This window comes from Lissotriton helveticus, chromosome 3_1, assembly GCF_964261635.1.
Source record: "Lissotriton helveticus chromosome 3_1, aLisHel1.1, whole genome shotgun sequence".
Taxonomy (NCBI): domain Eukaryota; kingdom Metazoa; phylum Chordata; class Amphibia; order Caudata; family Salamandridae; genus Lissotriton; species Lissotriton helveticus.
This window is the reverse complement of record NC_136061.1, coordinates 1453313246-1453332584: the sequence shown is the minus strand read 5'-3', so window position 1 is coordinate 1453332584 and position 19339 is coordinate 1453313246.

Below are 19339 nucleotides of genomic sequence, written 5' to 3'. Positions count from 1 at the left end.
ATGTATTTTTCTTTAAATCAAAAAATATATTTTACATGTTTTTAATACTTTTTTTTTTAATTATATTTTTTGTTTCGCTCCCGGTACGCGAACCGGTTAGCTTCCCGTTAGCGCAATTTGGTGCCGCGACCCGGTCCGCGAACCGGTAAACGTTCCATTTCCGCAACTGCTGCGTTAGAAAACAACATCGTGACGCGTCGCGTCAGCGTGACGTATCGCGTTGTCGCGTAATACGTCATATGACGCGCCAAGGTAGCGTACCCGGAAGCGAACTGGTACGCGAACCGAGGCGCGAAACGCTGCTTCCCGGAAGCGATCCGGGACGCGGCCCAAAGCACGTAACGTAAACACAACAAGTCATGTGACTCGGTAATAACACTTATTATTGGTTCATTTCACTTTTGGTTTCCTAATGATGTAAGACTAGGTCATGTGACCTAAAAGTAACACTTTTCATTGGTTTAGAACTATTGTTTTTCCCAAATGATGAAAACCCCTCCTTCTTTCCTCACTCTGACTTTCATCTTTGTGAGAGAAAGACCCTTTGTGATTAGTGAGCAATGGCTTCATTAGTAGCTTCAGCTGGTGCTTCCCCACCACCTCCACCACATCCAAAGAAGAGAGGACCACCTGCTGAAGTTATTATTCAGCAAGAGGAGGAAGAAGAGGAAGAGCAGCAAGAGAGGCAATTTTTGCGTGAGGAGCCCAGGAGGTCTCATGTGAAAGTAAATTATATTTGGCAATTTTTTACTTATCCCCAGGGCCAAAAAAAAGTCAATGCACGGTACGTAACTTGCCTTATATGTAAAGAAAGCCTGTCCAGAGGCACCGAGAAGAAGTACAGTTACGGCAATTACACGATGCATCGCCATATGAGTAGGTGGCATCCTAACAACTACAGTGCTGCGCAGTTACGTGACCAGCAAGATAATCCTCCTTCTATGGCCAGAAGATCAGTTGTGCAGGAAGTGACGGGACCAGAGGCGAGGGAGTTGGTCCCAAATATACAGATGAGATTCGGGGAAGTGAAACAAGTGTGCGTGCATTGCAATGGGTTCATTTGCTACAGAGAAAGTAGCATCACTCTGATCAACAGAGCTATCGACAATCATGAATGTCCGAAACGCCCCAGAGAATAAATTCTTTTTTTTTTGTTGCTCCTGTTGAGCCCTTTACAATGAATCGTTTTCGTTTCCCCCCCCAAAAAAAACCAAAAAATATATAAAACTGTTCAGAAAATACAAAAAAGTAAAAAAATGTTCAGAAAAAAAATAAAAAAAATATAAAACAACAAAAACAATAAAAAAAAGTTCTTTTCAGAACTACCTCCCCGTTATAAAAAAATTGGTAGAATATTTGGAACTCTGCCAACCTCTATTTCCTTTGGTTCGCTTCCCCGTTCGCTCTCCGGTACGCGAACCGGGAGCGAACCAAAAAAATTTTTTAAAAAAAAGAAGAGTAATTATAAGGGAAGGAAACAGACAGTTATGTTAAAAGAAAGACAGCTATAGGGAGTAAAGTAGAGATACTGTTTAATAGATCTATTTACTGAAGAAAAGATTTAAGAGAGTATAATTGTGAAAAACTAAATAGATAAGGAAGTGAGAAAAAAAAGAGAGTAGAAGAATAACAAACAAGAGTTTCTTAGAGAATGTGAATGAATAATCAAATTAAGATTAAAACATCGGAATAACAGAGAGAAAAAACACAATGCAGAAAAGAAGAAGTAACAGAAAAGGAATGATTGAAACAGCAAAGAAATGTAAATAACATAGGGGCATATTATCAACATAGGCGATAAAAATTTTGCTGCTTTTATCAGCAGAAATCTGACACTAAAGACGCTTTTGCGGCAGTTTTCTGCCAATAATTACTGCTTTTATCGGCAGAAAACTGCCGCTAAAGCCGCTTTTCCGGAAGAAAACTGCTGCTAAAGCCACTTTTGCGGCAGTTTTCTGCCGATAAAAACACTGATAAATTTATTGCCTGTGTTGATAATATGCCCCTTACTGTGCTTGAACTACAGAGAGAAAGCATAATGAACAAGTAGTGAAAGAGTGATCAGTCAGAAACAGTGAGAGTAATAGAGACAGAGTGAGTGAACAAGAGTGACGAAGTATGAGAAGAGAGGGACTGACAAAAATAGTGGAAGGAGTAGAGTAAGTAAGTAATAGAGAAAGGATTGAGGGAAGTAGCAAAGGCAGGAAAGTGAGGGTTAAAGAAATGAAGTAGTGAAACTAATAGAAGTTAAATGTGATAGAAATGTAACGAAAAGAGTACAAAACATTTACCTTATAATTGTCGTTAACTTAGTCACTTGTAATTTTTATACTTTCAATCTGTGAAAGAGAGAACAAACATTTGAAAAATATTAAAACATGTATTTAAAAATTAGAAAAGACAAGGGAAAAGATTGAAGGACAAACAGTTTTTCAATAACTTTGACAATTACAGAAGCCTCTGCTTCTCCATGCCCCTACACAGTCCTAAAAATATACATTTTAAACTAACAGTATCTTGATGCAGATGAAGTGAGGCCTATCTTGCAATATGGTGCATCTTTTGCACTGCTGCTGTCTCACAACAGTGATGCAATGGCAGCACAAAAGAGGTGCAAAGCCATCACAAAATTGCCCTTAACATTTTAAATAATTGTTTCAGGATGCCAATAAGATGTGTCCTATCCAGAGGTTTGTTTCAGGTGAGGCCTACTCAGGGTTCCAAATGAAATTTCGAGTTGTTGAAGAGTACAGAGGAGATAATACATGTGAAGGCCTACCAATGAAGTAAGTCATGTACACTTCACTCTTGAACAAAGGCCAGACCTCTTTTGTGTCTGTGGACAGACCTAAACTTAATCTGCACAATGTCATTCGTAAACTTAGGAAACACAGGTGATGTAATTGAAAAATGTGGAGTTTCTTTTCCTCATTTCACAATCACATCACCTGTGTTTCCTTTGCTTAGGTATCTCATAGTGCAGATGGAGTCTAGCATATCAAAGAGTACACAGAAGTTGAGCAGTGTATACAACAATTTTGACATTTACAGAAGACTCAGCTTCTTATCTTGTTGGAGATGAAGTGAGGCCTGTCATGCAACATGGTGCATCTTTTGCATCACTGCTGCATCGTTTCATGTGGCACGGGTTTTTTACAGCATGACACATCTGCCTAGATGCATCAATTTGTAATTTTGTCGCCTCATAGCAAATCTTTTCCACCGCCAATGCGTCACAAAAGTGACGCACAGTGTCGCAAAAGAGGCATACACCTATCATAAATCTGTCCCTAACATTTTAAATGATTACTTCAGGATGACAATAAGGTGTGGCCTCTCCAGAAGTTTGTTTAAGGTGAGGCCTACTCAGGGTTGCAGATCAAATTTACGCTTGTTGAAGAATACAAAGGACATAATACATGTGAAAGCCTACCAATGAAGTAAGTCATGTCCACTTCACTCTTGAACAAAGGCCAGACCTCTTCTGTGTCCGTGGACAGACCTAAACTTCATCTGCACAATGTCATTCGTAAACTTAGGAAACACAGGTGATGTAATTGAAAAATGTGGAGTTTCTTTTCCTCATTTCAAATCACATCACCTGTGTTGCCTTTGCTTAGGTATCTCATAGTGCAGATGTAGTCCAGCATATGAAACAGTACCCAGAAATGCACACTGCATGCAAGAACTTTGACACTTACAAAAGCTTCAGCTTCTGCATGCCCCCTACACAGTGCTAATTATATACATTTCAAACTGATGGTATCTTGCTGGAGATGAACTAAAACCTATCTTGCAACATGGTGCATCTTTTACACAAAACTGACCCACAGCGGCGCAAAAGAGGCGCACGGCCATCATAAATCTGATCCTAACATTTTAAATGATTGTTTCAAGATGCCGATAAGGTGTAACCTATCCACAGATTTGTTTCAGGTAAGTCCTACTCAGGGTTGCAGATGAAATCTAGGTTTGTTGAAGAATACAGAGGAGATAATACATGTGCAGACCTACCAACGAAGTGAGTCATGTCCACTGCACTCTTGAACAAATGTCAGACCTCCTCTGTCTCCTGGAACAGGCCTAAACCTCATCTACACAATGTGATGTGTAATGTTAGGAAACACAGGTAATATAATTGAAAAACGTGCAATTTTTTTTGCTCATTCCACAATCATATCACCTGTGTTTCCTTTGCTTAGGTATCTCATTGTGGAAATGTAGTCTATCATATGAAAGACTACGTAGAATGTGAGCACTGTATGCAACAACTTTGACACTTACAGAAGCCTCTCCTTCTCCATGCCTCCTACACAGTTCTAAATGTACATCATAAATACAAACAGTACAGAATTAATTATACATGTTAAATGGTTTGATTTTGCTGTTCTCAGAATGTATCAAATTTCACTAAAAACAGTGACTTGAAGGTATTCATCATATAACAGCGGGGAAAAAAAAACACAATCAAAATGATTGTGTTTAAAAAACCCATACAACATAACAAATCAGAATTCAGAACTCCTTAAAATTAACTTACTTTCCATGACGTCCAAGGATGTCCTATGAACAGCTTACACTCTGTTGTGCTGTTATTACTTTCAGCCCGCCACTTTCTGAAAGAAAACCTCCATCATTTTGAAAAATATGTTACATACAATAAATGACTTCTCGCTCTCTACCACACGTTTCCACAAGGCCAAATCATGTAAGAGCCATTTATAACTCTTGAAATTCTTGTAAGCCAATCCCGTAATTTTGTATTTCCGCAACTTTCAGAATTAAAATGTTGAAGACCATTTTCACAATCCTGGACTAGTAATATCTTACCCTTCTTGCTCACTCATGTTCTACATTTCCTATGACACTGATACTGCTTACTATGAAGCAGACTTACACTACCTCTATGACTACTACAATTATTTAATTCTCTACATCACTTTTAATCACAAAGCAATATAAAACAGTAGACAGCATTGCAGACTTACATTCCCTCTACTCCATGTTTTGATTGGCTGCTTCAATTAGCTTATAAAAAGAAACAGTTTTTCTGAACTCATTCAAAGTGCAGTTATTTTCCCATGACGTCAACTGTTATGGTAAGAAGTTATGTCTCTGTACTACACTTATCCTCAAGGCCAAATCGTGTAGGAGCCATTAGAACCTCTTGAAATTCCTCAGAGCACATCCCGAGATTCTTTCCCTAAAATTTTGGTTTTAAAAACACCAGGTAAGAATTTTTAAGGTCATACGGCAATTTTTTTTTGAAAATTAAAACAGAATCGTTGCAGAATGACCAGCCATTTCTAGACTTTAAATAAGCTGTGTAATGTCCTGATGTTATTGAAGGACCGTCATGATATATAATTGCTGCAGTTACAAAAGTCCTTCCTGATATTGACAACTGTGAAGCCACAAAATTTTTAATTAAAGTTGTCAATTTTGTTCCATCAGGCCTACATCGTTGGAACATTAAAATGACATACTGGCCATATGTTCGTATAAATAATGTTGACATCATTTCAGATTTACATTGGCTACACTCCATGTTGTGATCAGCTGCTTTTACTAGCTTATTAAAAGAGACTGATTTACTGTCTGGCAAAGTTAAATATATAAATCTTTCTGAGTCTACACTAGTAGTACTTGATACCCTACAGTTCTCGCAGTCATGCTGCCATTGATAAGAAAGCCCAAACAGGTGATCTACATCTACACCTTCAGCATGCAATACATCAAGTATATACATTAAAAACTCCTGACAATCTTGCTGAATATTTTGAGAGAATTGTGTTTGACCTGAACATCTTTGTAGAAGACCCCTCACTCACCAACCTAGTTGGTGACATGCTTCATCATCGGGGTCCCACCCCATAGGCCGAGTGCCTATAGGGTGTGCTGCGACACCTGATTACAGTGGAGCTGGTTTTATTTCTTTTATGTGTTCAAGACTATCAACAAATCTGTATTAAAAAGGGCCAACACTACTCACTGCAAGTATTTTATTCTTGAGTGCTTGAACCCTCATTAAAATTAAAGTGTGGCACCTTTGCCTAATTAGGTAGGCTTTGGTGTCATAAGTAGTATTAAAATATATAAAAATAGCTAAAGTGTGCTATGTGAATGTGAATCTATACAAACTATTGTTTAAGGAGGTCTACATGTTTCAACCCATACATAAATTCAAAGGTTTTCGTCAGGACCGTGGTGATTTGAACTGGGTGGTCCGCCCACGCTAAGGAGCGTCCTGCCCTAGTTCAAGTAGGAGACTGCAAATTGCGATCTCGTGAAAAAAGGTGCGTTTTTCTTTCTTGAAAAAACGCTTGGAAGCGGAACTATCGCTTCATGGGCACCAGCGTTTACCAAGATGACAAGATTCCGTCTCTTGTGCCTTCTGATCGTCAGACCGAAAACCTGCTTGGTTCTTGTCCGGCGTGCCCCGTGGAGCACTCCACGGGGCATCTTGGTAAACGCTGGTGCCCATGAAGCGATAGTTCCGCTTCCAAGCGTTTTTTCAAAAAAGAAAAACGCACCTTTTTTCACGAGATCGCAATTTGCGGTCTCCTACTTGAACTAGGGCAGGACGCTCCTTAGCGTGGGCGGACCACCCAGTTCAAATCACCATGGTCCTGACGAAAACCCTTGAATTTATGTATGGGTTGAAACATGTAGACCTCCTTAAACAATAGTTTGTATAGATTCACATTCACATAGCACACTTTAGCTATTTTTATATATTTTAATACTACTTATGACACCAAAGCCTACCTAATTAGGCAAAGGTGCCACACTTTAATTTTAATGAGGGTTCAAGCACTCAAGAATAAAATACTTGCAGTGAGTAGTGTTGGCCCTTTTTAATACAGATTTGTTGATAGTCTTGAACACATAAAAGAAATAAAACCAGCTCCACTGTAATCAGGTGTCGCATCACACCCTATAGGCACTCGGCCTATGGGGTGGGACCCCGATGATGAAGCATGTCACCAACTAGGTTGGTGAGTGAGGGGTCTTCTACAAGGATATTCATTATCCAGTAACAGGTTGGGGCAAAATGTGCTGACTAGAGCACTTAAGCTCATTGTCAGAGAGGTACCTCTCTCTGCCTACGAGGGGTTACTCCTCTTTTCCTCTTTTGTTTTTGCAAATTAGTTGGGGGACCAGGAGTTCCCACCTCACATAGTGCCTGTAATTATTTTCCCTCTCTCTCTCTTTTGTTATGAATGACCTGAACATCTGTCTAACAGATTTCGAATTTCAGACACACTTTCTATTTTTGTTCTATCAGTGCTACATTTCTCTAACACAGAATTTAACAAACTGCAAAATCTTTGATCAGAATTGACCACAATCTCTTCTTTTACATTTTCTAGAGAAAACAAAACATTAACCACTACATTAGCATAGCAGTTGACACCAGAACTGTTTTCAAATTGAAAACCAACAACATCTTCAACAGAATCCATTTTCTTTCTGCTTATAATTTCAGGTTCATCGACTTTTCGTCTTTTTGCTACAACCTCCCTACTATTGGTCACATTCTTCGTTTCCGGCCTACCACACGTTTCTCAAACAAAGGATATTGAGGCAAATGTGGCGCATACTCTCTTCTTAACCTATTGTATTCCTTAACACAATCTAGATCCGCACAAATGTTTGTGACATCACACTCAATCAAGTACAATCCCGATAAAGTTCTAACTCGTGACAATGCCACATATGCCATACCCTCCTTGAACACAGAACTGCCAATATTCACCAATGCACTGTCTACACTTAAACCTTGCGATTTATGGATTGTCACTGCATATGCCAAGCAAACAGGAAACTGCTTACGGCGAACATATAAGTCTTTTACAAGCAAAAATCTAGCAGAACAACGACCAATTAGCTGTACTTCCTCAATGCCATCAAATTTAATTTTTAAAAATTCAATTCCATCTCTATTTCTGTATTTCACAAAATCAACAACATTACCCATTGATCCATTTACCAGACCTCTTTCAACATGTAAATTCCTTCTTAAAATTATACGGCAGTTTAAGCACACATTCAGAGTCTTTTCAAAACCTGCAGTTTTAGATATAGTCTTCTCTAATGAATCCAATTTTGTTTTCAAATTCTCAGACAAAATAATTGTTGATCCCATATGCTCTACTCTGTTAATAGCTTCCAGTTTCACAATCTCTTGCTTTTCTAAATGCAACATTTTGTTGTTGAAGATGGCACATTCTGCAAGAGTTGGCATCAAACATATTCCAGATTTCTTCTCAGTAATTTTCTGAAAAATATTCTCAGGCACAACATCTTGTTCTGGATATAAATTTGACAGTAATCGTGCATGTAAAGCTTCTTTCCCATGCTCGGTCACTTTTCCAATTCTAACATCTTGTAGAATATTCTTGTACACTTCATCCTTCGCCTGACGCATATTTTCATGCAGTTCAGCATAATTGAAGTTTAACCATATATTGACGTTGCCAATGCTCCATAGGCACTTCCTGGTATCTTCATGCGTGAGCATTTTGAACACAGGTTGTCCTTTCACTGGTGTCAGCTGCAGAAGATCTCCGAAAACAATGATGTGTTTGCCACCAAATAACACATCATACTCTGTTTTGAGAACTTCTTGCATTCTCAAATGTACAAAGGCAAGCATGACATTGGAAACCATGCTTACTTCGTCAATGATAAGAAGTTTCATTTTCCTCAAGATTCTTGAAACTTCACAACAAGCATCTCCAGATAGCTTGTGATATTGTAATTTGTTGTCATGCTCCACTGGCAGCATCAGTAAACAATGTAAAGTAATCCCTTTAATGTTATGTGCTGCCAGTCCAGTTGGAGCGGTGACAACACAAGACAGCGATGACTCAGTCCTTTCCTGCAAATAACATGAAATTGCTTTAATGAGGAAACTTTTTCCAGTTCCCGCTTCTCCACTCACGTACAGTCGGACAGGCTTCAACGACGTACATGAGCACTCTTTCTTCTCATGACTTAATCCATGATCAATTTGCTTGGTAACTTCGTCATATATTTTCCTCTGCTCAACGTTGAGTTGTCTTTCCAAGTCTTCTAAGTTAACTGCATCCTCCTGAGCATGTGCCATGGCTCTTTCCACTTCATTCATGGCAGTGGCAGCTTCATTTTCGATAACAGGTCCTCCTAGTGGATCCTGACTCAATGAAGCAGAACTCTGACTGTCCTGAGAACTGTCTCTGGCAATCTCGGCTGCAATCGTTGCTTCCTGCTCGATTTCCGCATTCAACATTTCTACATATTTAGGAAAAGCAGGACATTCTATGGTCTTCTTGGCGGCAGTGAAAGAGTCTTCGTAACAGAGGAAATCTCCAAGCAGTTCCTCTTCTGCACGCCAAGGCTTGAAAAGTTGCAAAAGTGCTAAATAGAAAAACTCCTTTTTTTCAGGAGATTCGCCACTCAATTTTCGATGGTTTACCAAGTGGCATTTTCTTTGCTTGACCAGACATCCCTCACTTCCAATTACAGCATACACTCCTTTCTCAGTATCTTCTTTGATGTTCCTCTTGAATATGTAATTTTGTAGAACCTCATACAGACAAACATTCTCGAGGTGACTGCTTCGATTTGGATAATATGTATCCAACATGTTGCTCTTCAAAAAGTCGGTACTGTTTGGCTCCTTTTCCGCCAAATACTCAATTTCCCGCACAGGTTTCAGAACTCGATTACGTGTTGCAGCAAGACCAAGACTCGCCCAAACGATACTCCTAGATTTGGCATAGAGACTTGCTGAAGACAACCGGTCAGAACATTCGTAAGCTCCGATTTCTCGATGCGACAACATCTTCAGACTGAAACTGTACAACTTCTTACTGAGGCTCTTTTCATGGCAAATGTCCTCCCACATATCCTTCAATTCTGTCTTTTCTTTTTTGGTGATGTAAGATGTCACATACCGAGCCACAGCCATACAGTTATCAGCCACAAACTGTATATCCATGTTAGCATTCCACATGGACAAAATCACTGGGTTGTAGTCGTTGATGTACTTGGACTCTTCGTTCCTCTTCAAATTGTATGTGTTTTTAGGTGATTTCTTCATCACATTATGTCGCAGCGAAGACATCAAACTGTTTACTCTTCCTTTAGAAATCACCAGTCGTGGAAAGCCGAAACGACATTTGGTGTAGAACTTGTCCTTGTTTCGGAATTTACGACGACAGTACTTTCCACAACGATGGCTTTGGAAATGTAGAACTTTTTCTCGTAGGCTTTTCTTCTCCTTTGCGTTTGGAACAGCACACGTAGAATACTGTTGTATGAAACTCATCACTGAGTCTTCTGGATCTGTTCCAAATTTAGGTGCATCCTTGATCCACAACAGCATATGTATGTGAGGAGCACCTCTTGCTTGGTACTCCTTTCTCCAGAAGAAATCCAACACCTCTCCAAGAGGTGGATTCTTCTTATTCATGATGAAAGACATCATAGCTTCAAATCTATGATTGAAGTACCGGCATACATTGACTGGATCCAAAGAGCACAGTTCTCCGGGTGTCTTGAATTCGATGTTTTCGATGTTTCCATTTGCCTCTCGTAGAAATTCAAGTAAGTCTTCCCAGCCATACTCGGCACAGCTCAGAGTGAGGAACCATGTGGGAGTTCCTAAGTTCCTCAGCATACATTTTAAATCACCATGACGACGGTACCAGTACTCATTAGTACCACGCTGACACGCCATGAGATTAATCAGGTGAGAATCCAAAATACTGTCTTGGACATTGACTTTATCCATAAAGTCACTTGCCGAGATGTTTTGCATGTGTATACCACTTTTCAAGATGTGGTTCACTGCATATGACAGTCCAGACAGATCGCTTTCAAACAGGAGATGAAACAAATAGGGAATACATTGTCGAAACCTAGCATCTCCTGCATACAATCGCAAAGTCCGGTATTCAGTAGCAGGAATTTGATGAGGTCGCTCATCATATCTTCCTCCCTGACCTGTTGGAAAAAGCTGTGGGAAACACCGAGCTTCCAAACTTTCCTCCCAAACACTAATGGGACTCCCTTTGGCTTGTTTCATTTGAAACAACTCAATAGCATTCCCCATGACTTCCTTGGAATGCAAAGGATGAACACTATAATGTTCATATATTTCTTCACTAGTAGAGGGTTCTACTTTCTCAATTTGACCAGCACACAAATCGCTGTCCTCTTCCTCACTTACTTCCTCTTCTGCAACATATACATTTTTATAGTATTTATTATATTTTTTCAAATACAATGTTGCCCTTTTAACTTTCCTAACATCTACTAAATCTTGCCATATATTCTTATTCTTTGTCGGAACCCCATTAACTAAGATAACAAGAGGTTCCTCTTCCACTTTTTCTACTCCAATTGTGTTAATGTTTTTCTTCAAATCTAGAGGCAAATAAACAACTCTTCCCTTTAATCCTCTCTGTAAATCTGATGGAGGCAATTTCCCTGTCTTTGGCTCCATTCTTACAATATCCTGAAAGGGATGGATACTTTGAATCAAAATAGATTCATAAGTATTTAAATCCTTCAATTCAGACGGAATCTCAACCAATTCCAGATTATTATGAACTGCTCTAGCAGGCATCTGGTTTTGATTTAATTTGCTACAACAATAAGTACACACACGTTGATCCGATCCCAAATCAAAACAATTTTCTACCATCAAGTATGTTGTGAAATCCTTCCATTCACTATTATTTTCCCTTTCACTTTTTGCATATAAATCCACTAACTTAGTCTGATTCTTATAATAAGTGCGTCGACAACACACACAAGTGAAATTAGGCCTCTCACTTGATTTCACCTGAAACGTCGCAATTTCCCTCTGAAAATTATCTGTACTGGAAACCTGTACACTATCTTCCACATTACCCTCTTCTTCTTGGTCAATTTCAACATTCTCCTCTTTACTTCCAAAGTAACAAAACTCAATTTCTTCACAAATATTCTTCACATCTATTTCAGAACCATGCAAAAGAGCAGTGCATAATTGTTTAAGCATAACTGCTGGACTCTTAGCATAATACAACATTCTAACTAATTTCCTCACTTTATTATGATGCACTGCTAGCATCCTGAAATGATGAAAAACACTCTGGCATACTCTCCTGGAAAGACAAGCCAGTGAATGACCATGCAAACCTGTCACTTCTCTCACTCTGCAAGGATCTAATTCTTGCAACAACTTCATTTTCTGCTTCAAACTTTTCTTATTAAATGTCCGTACAAAATCACAAAGCAAATTGATGGAATCCTGTCGCACACTGCAAATACTACTACACTTCCAGGTGTACACAGGTCCCTTAGGACGTCTTCCTAAAACCTCATTACCTAACATCTCTTCTGCCTCTGTTGTCACAAGTTTTTCTTTTTCAACTGGACAACCATCTTTCACTTCATAAGCACGACCACTGGTGTCAACTGCATGCACCAAATCATTATCCTGGAAATAACTCTCCTCATTAAAAAATGCCTCACAACTTGAACTATGCATCCATTCTCCGGAAAAAACTTCACAAAAATTACTACGATTAACTATTCTCTTCCATCTACTATTTGTTTTGAAATCATAAATTGCCTTGTTTAGCTTCCTAATTCTATTGATTATCAAAATAAATAACTTACGTTTAATTTCAAATGCCTGATCAATAACTTTCTCAACTTTTTTTTTCTCTTATAAAAAAACACTTTCTGTTGACCTTTCTTAATATTTTTTAACAAATTGCCAATTATCCTGTTGCGGAACATTCGTTTACGAATGTCCCTAAACTGTTGTTTCCTTCTACTATCATGCACAGAGTTATCTATTGCTCTAGCAGTAACATTTTTGATTGGCCTTTCCTTTCCGTTTAAATTGCTTCTCTTTTTCTGGACTGAAACATTTTCTGTAGTAATACTTTTTTTACTACAAATATTTCTTATGAATGTTTTTGTGGTCTTACCCGGTGCTTTCTTGGTGACTTGACATGTTTTTTTGCTAGAGGACTGCTGCATTATTTCATGGACCTGCTGTCTTTGACGTTTTGCAGCCTTTCTAAGTCTATCCTTGGTTGGCATGCTGAAATGATCTGCAGTTGAATCTGTGGTAAAATATAATAAAACATGTTATTAACCACTATTACCAAACAGTAAATCAATAACAGTCATCAAAAACTTAACACACTACTTCACATTTTTACATAGAATATTTTTTAGTGCTTGGCAAATTTAGAATACAGAAATAGCAGAAAAGAAATGGAATTCATATTCATTTTACCTTTGCTGTTTTATATGTGAATCTGATCTAATTTTGTGAGCATATTTTAATATTTTATTGAAGACACTACACATAACCTGTTTTTGAAGGTGTGTTTAATTTAAAATTAAACAGTTTACATTTTTACTTTTCATTTATTCTAAATTTTAAAAATAAATGTTTATAGTTCCATAGGCTCAAGCAGGTCAGCTTCCCACCCTATGTCATACAATTCTGACAAATCTGCATCCTCATCATGTTCTTCTTCATCCTCAGGATTTAAATCATCCAAGGGATCTACTTCCACTGACGTTTCAATTACGAGTTCAATGATGAGGTCAAGATCAACTGATTGCTGATTGTCGCTCATGTTGATGTTGTCGTTATCATTAAAGAAAGATAACAACAATGAGATGTTGCAGAGTAAGAGACAAATCTCAGAGATTATAATAGTAAAATTGTTTAACAAGAGTAACATTTTGCAGCTATTATTAGGCATGTCCAGCGATGCTGAGGAGGTGAGGCCTATATCCAAGTTTTCAGTGAACAGGACTCATCTCTTCTTATCATTGGATAAGCCTCACCGATTCTGTGTCCCCTGCTCATACTTAAATGTACAGGGGCAGATTTATGCTAAGTGGCGCATCCCCACGGATGCACCAGTTAATGTGCACCGCTGCTCTGCCACCCATAGTGTGCCGCATTTACAATGTGGAGCACCATTGAGCAAAAACAGCACAGATGCGTCACGCATCTGTGCCGCAAAAGCAGCACATTGCAGGAATCACGTCATAAGCGCGACATGTCTACTGCAATGCACAGGAGGAACCCTCACATTGCATGGTGCATCACTTCTTATGCCTGTTTCAAACAGGCGTAAGGATTTGATTCAGCAATGCTATAAAGCTGACTCAGTGAAATCTTCTAAATTTCACTGTGTTAGTTTTACAGGGCTTTCTTGCAAATTAATGCATACCTTGCAACAAAACACCTATATGAAAACTGACGCAGGTTTCATGTGGCACAGGACTTTACAGCATGACACATCTGCCTAGATGCATCAATTTTTAAATATGTCGCCACATAGCAAATCTTTTGCACCACCACTGCGTCACAAAAGTGACGCACAGCAGCGCAAAAGAGGCACACGGCTATCATAAATCTGTCCCTAACATGTTAAATGATTGATTCAGGATGACGATAAGGTGTGGCCTATCCAGATGTTTGTTTAAGGTGAGGCCTACTCAGGGTTGCAGATCAAATTTACGCTTGTTGAAGAATACAGAGGAGATAATACATGTGAAGGCGTGCTAATGAAGTAAGTCATGTGCACTTCACTCTTGAACAAAGGCCAGACCTCTTTTGTGTCCGTGGACAGACCTTAACTTCATCTGCACAATGTCATTTGTAAACTTAAGAAACACAGGTGATGTAATTGAAAAATGTGGAGTTTCTTTTCCTCATTTTACAATTACATCACCTGTGTTTCCTTTGCTTAGGTACCTCATATTGCAGATGGAGTCTAGCATATCAAAGAGTACACAGAAGTTGAGCAGTGTATACAACAATTTTCACATTTACAGAAGACTCAGCTTCTTATCTTGTTGGAGATGAAGTGAGGCCTGTCTTGCAACATGGTGCATCTTTTGCATCACTGCTGCATCGGTTTCATGTGGCACAGGTTTTTTACAGCATGACACATCTGCCTAGATGCATCAATTTGTAATTTTGTCGCCACATAGCAAATCTTTTGCACCGCCACTGCGTCACAAAAGTGACGCACAGTGGCGCAAAAGAGGCATACACCTATCATAAATCTGTCCCTAGCATTTTAAATGATTAATTCAGGATGACGATAAGGTGTAGCCTATCCAGAGGTTTGTTTAAGGTGCATGAAGCTCTAGCAGTACATATCCAGAAATGTAATTGATTTCAAAAAACGTTTTTAAACACAACATATAAATCAATTGTATACCTACATTCATGGGGAAATGACTTAAAATGAAATTAAAATCGTTTGTGAGGAAAAGGAATGCTTTTAAAATTTATGACAAGGAAATAATGGTGTCTGCTTCTTCATTTCATTTCTCTTCAGCATTTTTGGGTCACTTTTAACATGGCTATGTAACTCAAAGAATCAAAATCTAAATTTGCCAAGCACAGGTGGGAGCATATTTCCAAGGAACTTGCCCCACGGAGAAAGGTCTTAAATTAAAATGGGAAAAATAACATCAGAGACACTCAATAGCCTTATAAAGAAGCAGACACCATTATGTCCTTGTCATAAATTTTAAAAGCATTCCTTTTCCTCAAAAACGATTTTCAAGTCATAATTTGAAAACACTGCACATGGGGAAATGACTGAAAATGTCCTTAAGACACATGAAAGCGTTTTTTGATTGCCTTTGCAGCATTTTTGGGTCACTTTTAACATGGCTATGTAACTCAAAGACTCAAAATCTAAATTTGCCAAGCACAGGTGGGAGCATATTTCCAAGGAACTTGCCCCACGGAGAAAGGTCTTAAATTAAAATGGGAAAAATAACATCAGAGACACTCAATAGCCTTATAAAGAAGCAGACACCATTATGTCCTTGTCATAAATTTTAAAAGCATTCCTTTTCCTCAAAAACGATTTTCAAGTCATAATTTGAAAACACTGCACATGGGGAAATGACTGAAAATGTCCTTAAGACACATGAAAGCGTTTTTTGATTGCCTTTGCAGCATTTTTGGGTCACTTTTAACATGGCTGTGTAACTCAAAGACTCAAAATCTAAATTTGCCAAGCACAGGTGGGAGCATATTTCCAAGGAACTTGCCCCACGGAGAAAGGTCTTAAATTAAAATGAAAAAAATAACATCAGAGACACTCAATAGCCTTATAAAGAAGCAGACACCATTATGTCCTTGTCATAAATTTTAAAAGCATTCCTTTTCCTCAAAAACGATTTTCAAGTCATAATTTGAAAACACTGCACATGGGGAAATGACTGAAAATGTCCTTAAGACACATGAAAGCGTTTTTTGATTGCCTTTGCAGCATTTTTGGGTCACTTTTAACATGGCTATGTAACTCAAAGACTCAAAATCTAAATTTGCCAAGCACAGGTGGGAGCATATTTACAAGGAACTTGCCCCACGGAGAAAGGTCTTAAATTAAAATGGGAAAAATAACATCAGAGACTCTCAAATGCCTTATAAAGAAGCAGACACCATTATTTCCTTGTCATAAATTTGAAAAGCATTCCTTTTCCTCAAAAACGATTTTCAAGTCATAATTTGAAAACACTGCACATGGGGAAATGACTTAAAATGTCCTTAAGACACATGAAAGCGTTTTTTGATTGCCTTTGCAGCATTTTTGGGTCACTTTTAACATGGCTATGTAACTCAAAGACTCAAAATCTAAATTTGCCAAGCACAGGTGCGAGCATATTTACAAGGAATTTGCCCCACGGAGAAAGTTCTTAAATTAAAATGGGAAAAATAACATCAGAGACACTCAAATGCCTTATAAAGAAGCAGACACCATTATTTCCTTGTCATAAATTTTAAAAGCATTCCTTTTCCTCAAAAACGATTTTCAAGTCATAATTTGAAAACACTGCACATGGGGAAATGACTGAAAATGTCCTTAAGACACATGAAAGCGTTTTTTGATTGCCTTTGCAGCATTTTTGGGTCACTTTTAACATGGCTATGTAACTCAAACACTCAAAATCTAAATTTGCCAAGCACAGGTGCGAGCATATTTACAAGGAATTTGCACCACGGGAAAAGGTCTTAAATTAAAATGGGAAAAATTACATCAGAGACACTCAAATGCCTTATAAAGAAGCAGACACCATTATTTCCTTGTCATAAATTTTAAAAGCATTCCTTTTCCTCAAAAACGATTTTCAAGTCATAATTTGAAAACACTGCACATGGGGAAATGACTGAAAATGTCCTTAAGACACATGAAAGCGTTTTTTGATTGCCTTTGCAGCATTTTTGGGTCACTTTTAACATGGCTATGTAACTTAAAGACTCAAAATCTAAATTTGCCAAGAACAGGTGGGAGCATATTTCCAAGGAACTTGCCCCACGGAGAAAGGTCTTAAATTAAAATGGGAAAAATAACATCAGAGACACTCAAATGCCTTATAAAGAAGCAGACACCATTATTTCCTTGTCATAAATTTTAAAAGCATTCCTTTTCCTCAAAAACGATTTTCAAGTCATAATTTGAAAACACTGCACATGGGGAAATGACTGAAAATGTCCTTAAGACACATGAAAGCGTTTTTTGATTGCCTTTGCAGCATTTTTGGGTCACTTTTAACATGGCTATGTAACTTAAAGACTCAAAATCTAAATTTGCCAGGCACAGGTGGGAGCATATTTCCAAGGAACTTGCCCCACGGAGAAAGGTCTTAAATTAAAATGGGAAAAATAACATCAGAGACACTCAATAGCCTTATAAAGAAGCAGACACCATTATGTCCTTGTCATAAATTTTAAAAGCATTCCTTTTCCTCAAAAACGATTTTCAAGTCATAATTTGAAAACACTGCACATGGGGAAATGACTGAAAATGTCCTTAAGACACATGAAAGCGTTTTTTGATTGCCTTTGCAGCATTTTTGGGTCACTTTTAACATGGCTATGTAACTCAAAGACTCAAAATCTAAATTTGCCAAGCACAGGTGGGAGCATATTTCCAAGGAACTTGCCCCACGGAGAAAGGTCTTAAATTAAAATGGGAAAAATAACATCAGAGACACTCAATAGCCTTATAAAGAAGCAGACACCATTATGTCCTTGTCATAAATTTTAAAAGCATTCCTTTTCCTCAAAAACGATTTTCAAGTCATAATTTGAAAACACTGCACATGGGGAAATGACTGAAAATGTCCTTAAGACACATGAAAGCGTTTTTTGATTGCCTTTGCAGCATTTTTGGGTCACTTTTAACATGGCTGTGTAACTCAAAGACTCAAAATCTAAATTTGCCAAGCACAGGTGGGAGCATATTTCCAAGGAACTTGCCCCACGGAGAAAGGTCTTAAATTAAAATGAAAAAAATAACATCAGAGACACTCAATAGCCTTATAAAGAAGCAGACACCATTATGTCCTTGTCATAAATTTTAAAAGCATTCCTTTTCCTCAAAAACGATTTTCAAGTCATAATTTGAAAACACTGCACATGGGGAAATGACTGAAAATGTCCTTAAGACACATGAAAGCGTTTTTTGATTGCCTTTGCAGCATTTTTGGGTCACTTTTAACATGGCTATGTAACTCAAAGACTCAAAATCTAAATTTGCCAAGCACAGGTGGGAGCATATTTACAAGGAACTTGCCCCACGGAGAAAGGTCTTAAATTAAAATGGGAAAAATAACATCAGAGACTCTCAAATGCCTTATAAAGAAGCAGACACCATTATTTCCTTGTCATAAATTTGAAAAGCATTCCTTTTCCTCAAAAACGATTTTCAAGTCATAATTTGAAAACACTGCACATGGGGAAATGACTTAAAATGTCCTTAAGACACATGAAAGCGTTTTTTGATTGCCTTTGCAGCATTTTTGGGTCACTTTTAACATGGCTATGTAACTCAAAGACTCAAAATCTAAATTTGCCAAGCACAGGTGCGAGCATATTTACAAGGAATTTGCCCCACGGAGAAAGTTCTTAAATTAAAATGGGAAAAATAACATCAGAGACACTCAAATGCCTTATAAAGAAGCAGACACCATTATTTCCTTGTCATAAATTTTAAAAGCATTCCTTTTCCTCAAAAACGATTTTCAAGTCATAATTTGAAAACACTGCACATGGGGAAATGACTGAAAATGTCCTTAAGACACATGAAAGCGTTTTTTGATTGCCTTTGCAGCATTTTTGGGTCACTTTTAACATGGCTATGTAACTCAAACACTCAAAATCTAAATTTGCCAAGCACAGGTGCGAGCATATTTACAAGGAATTTGCACCACGGGAAAAGGTCTTAAATTAAAATGGGAAAAATTACATCAGAGACACTCAAATGCCTTATAAAGAAGCAGACACCATTATTTCCTT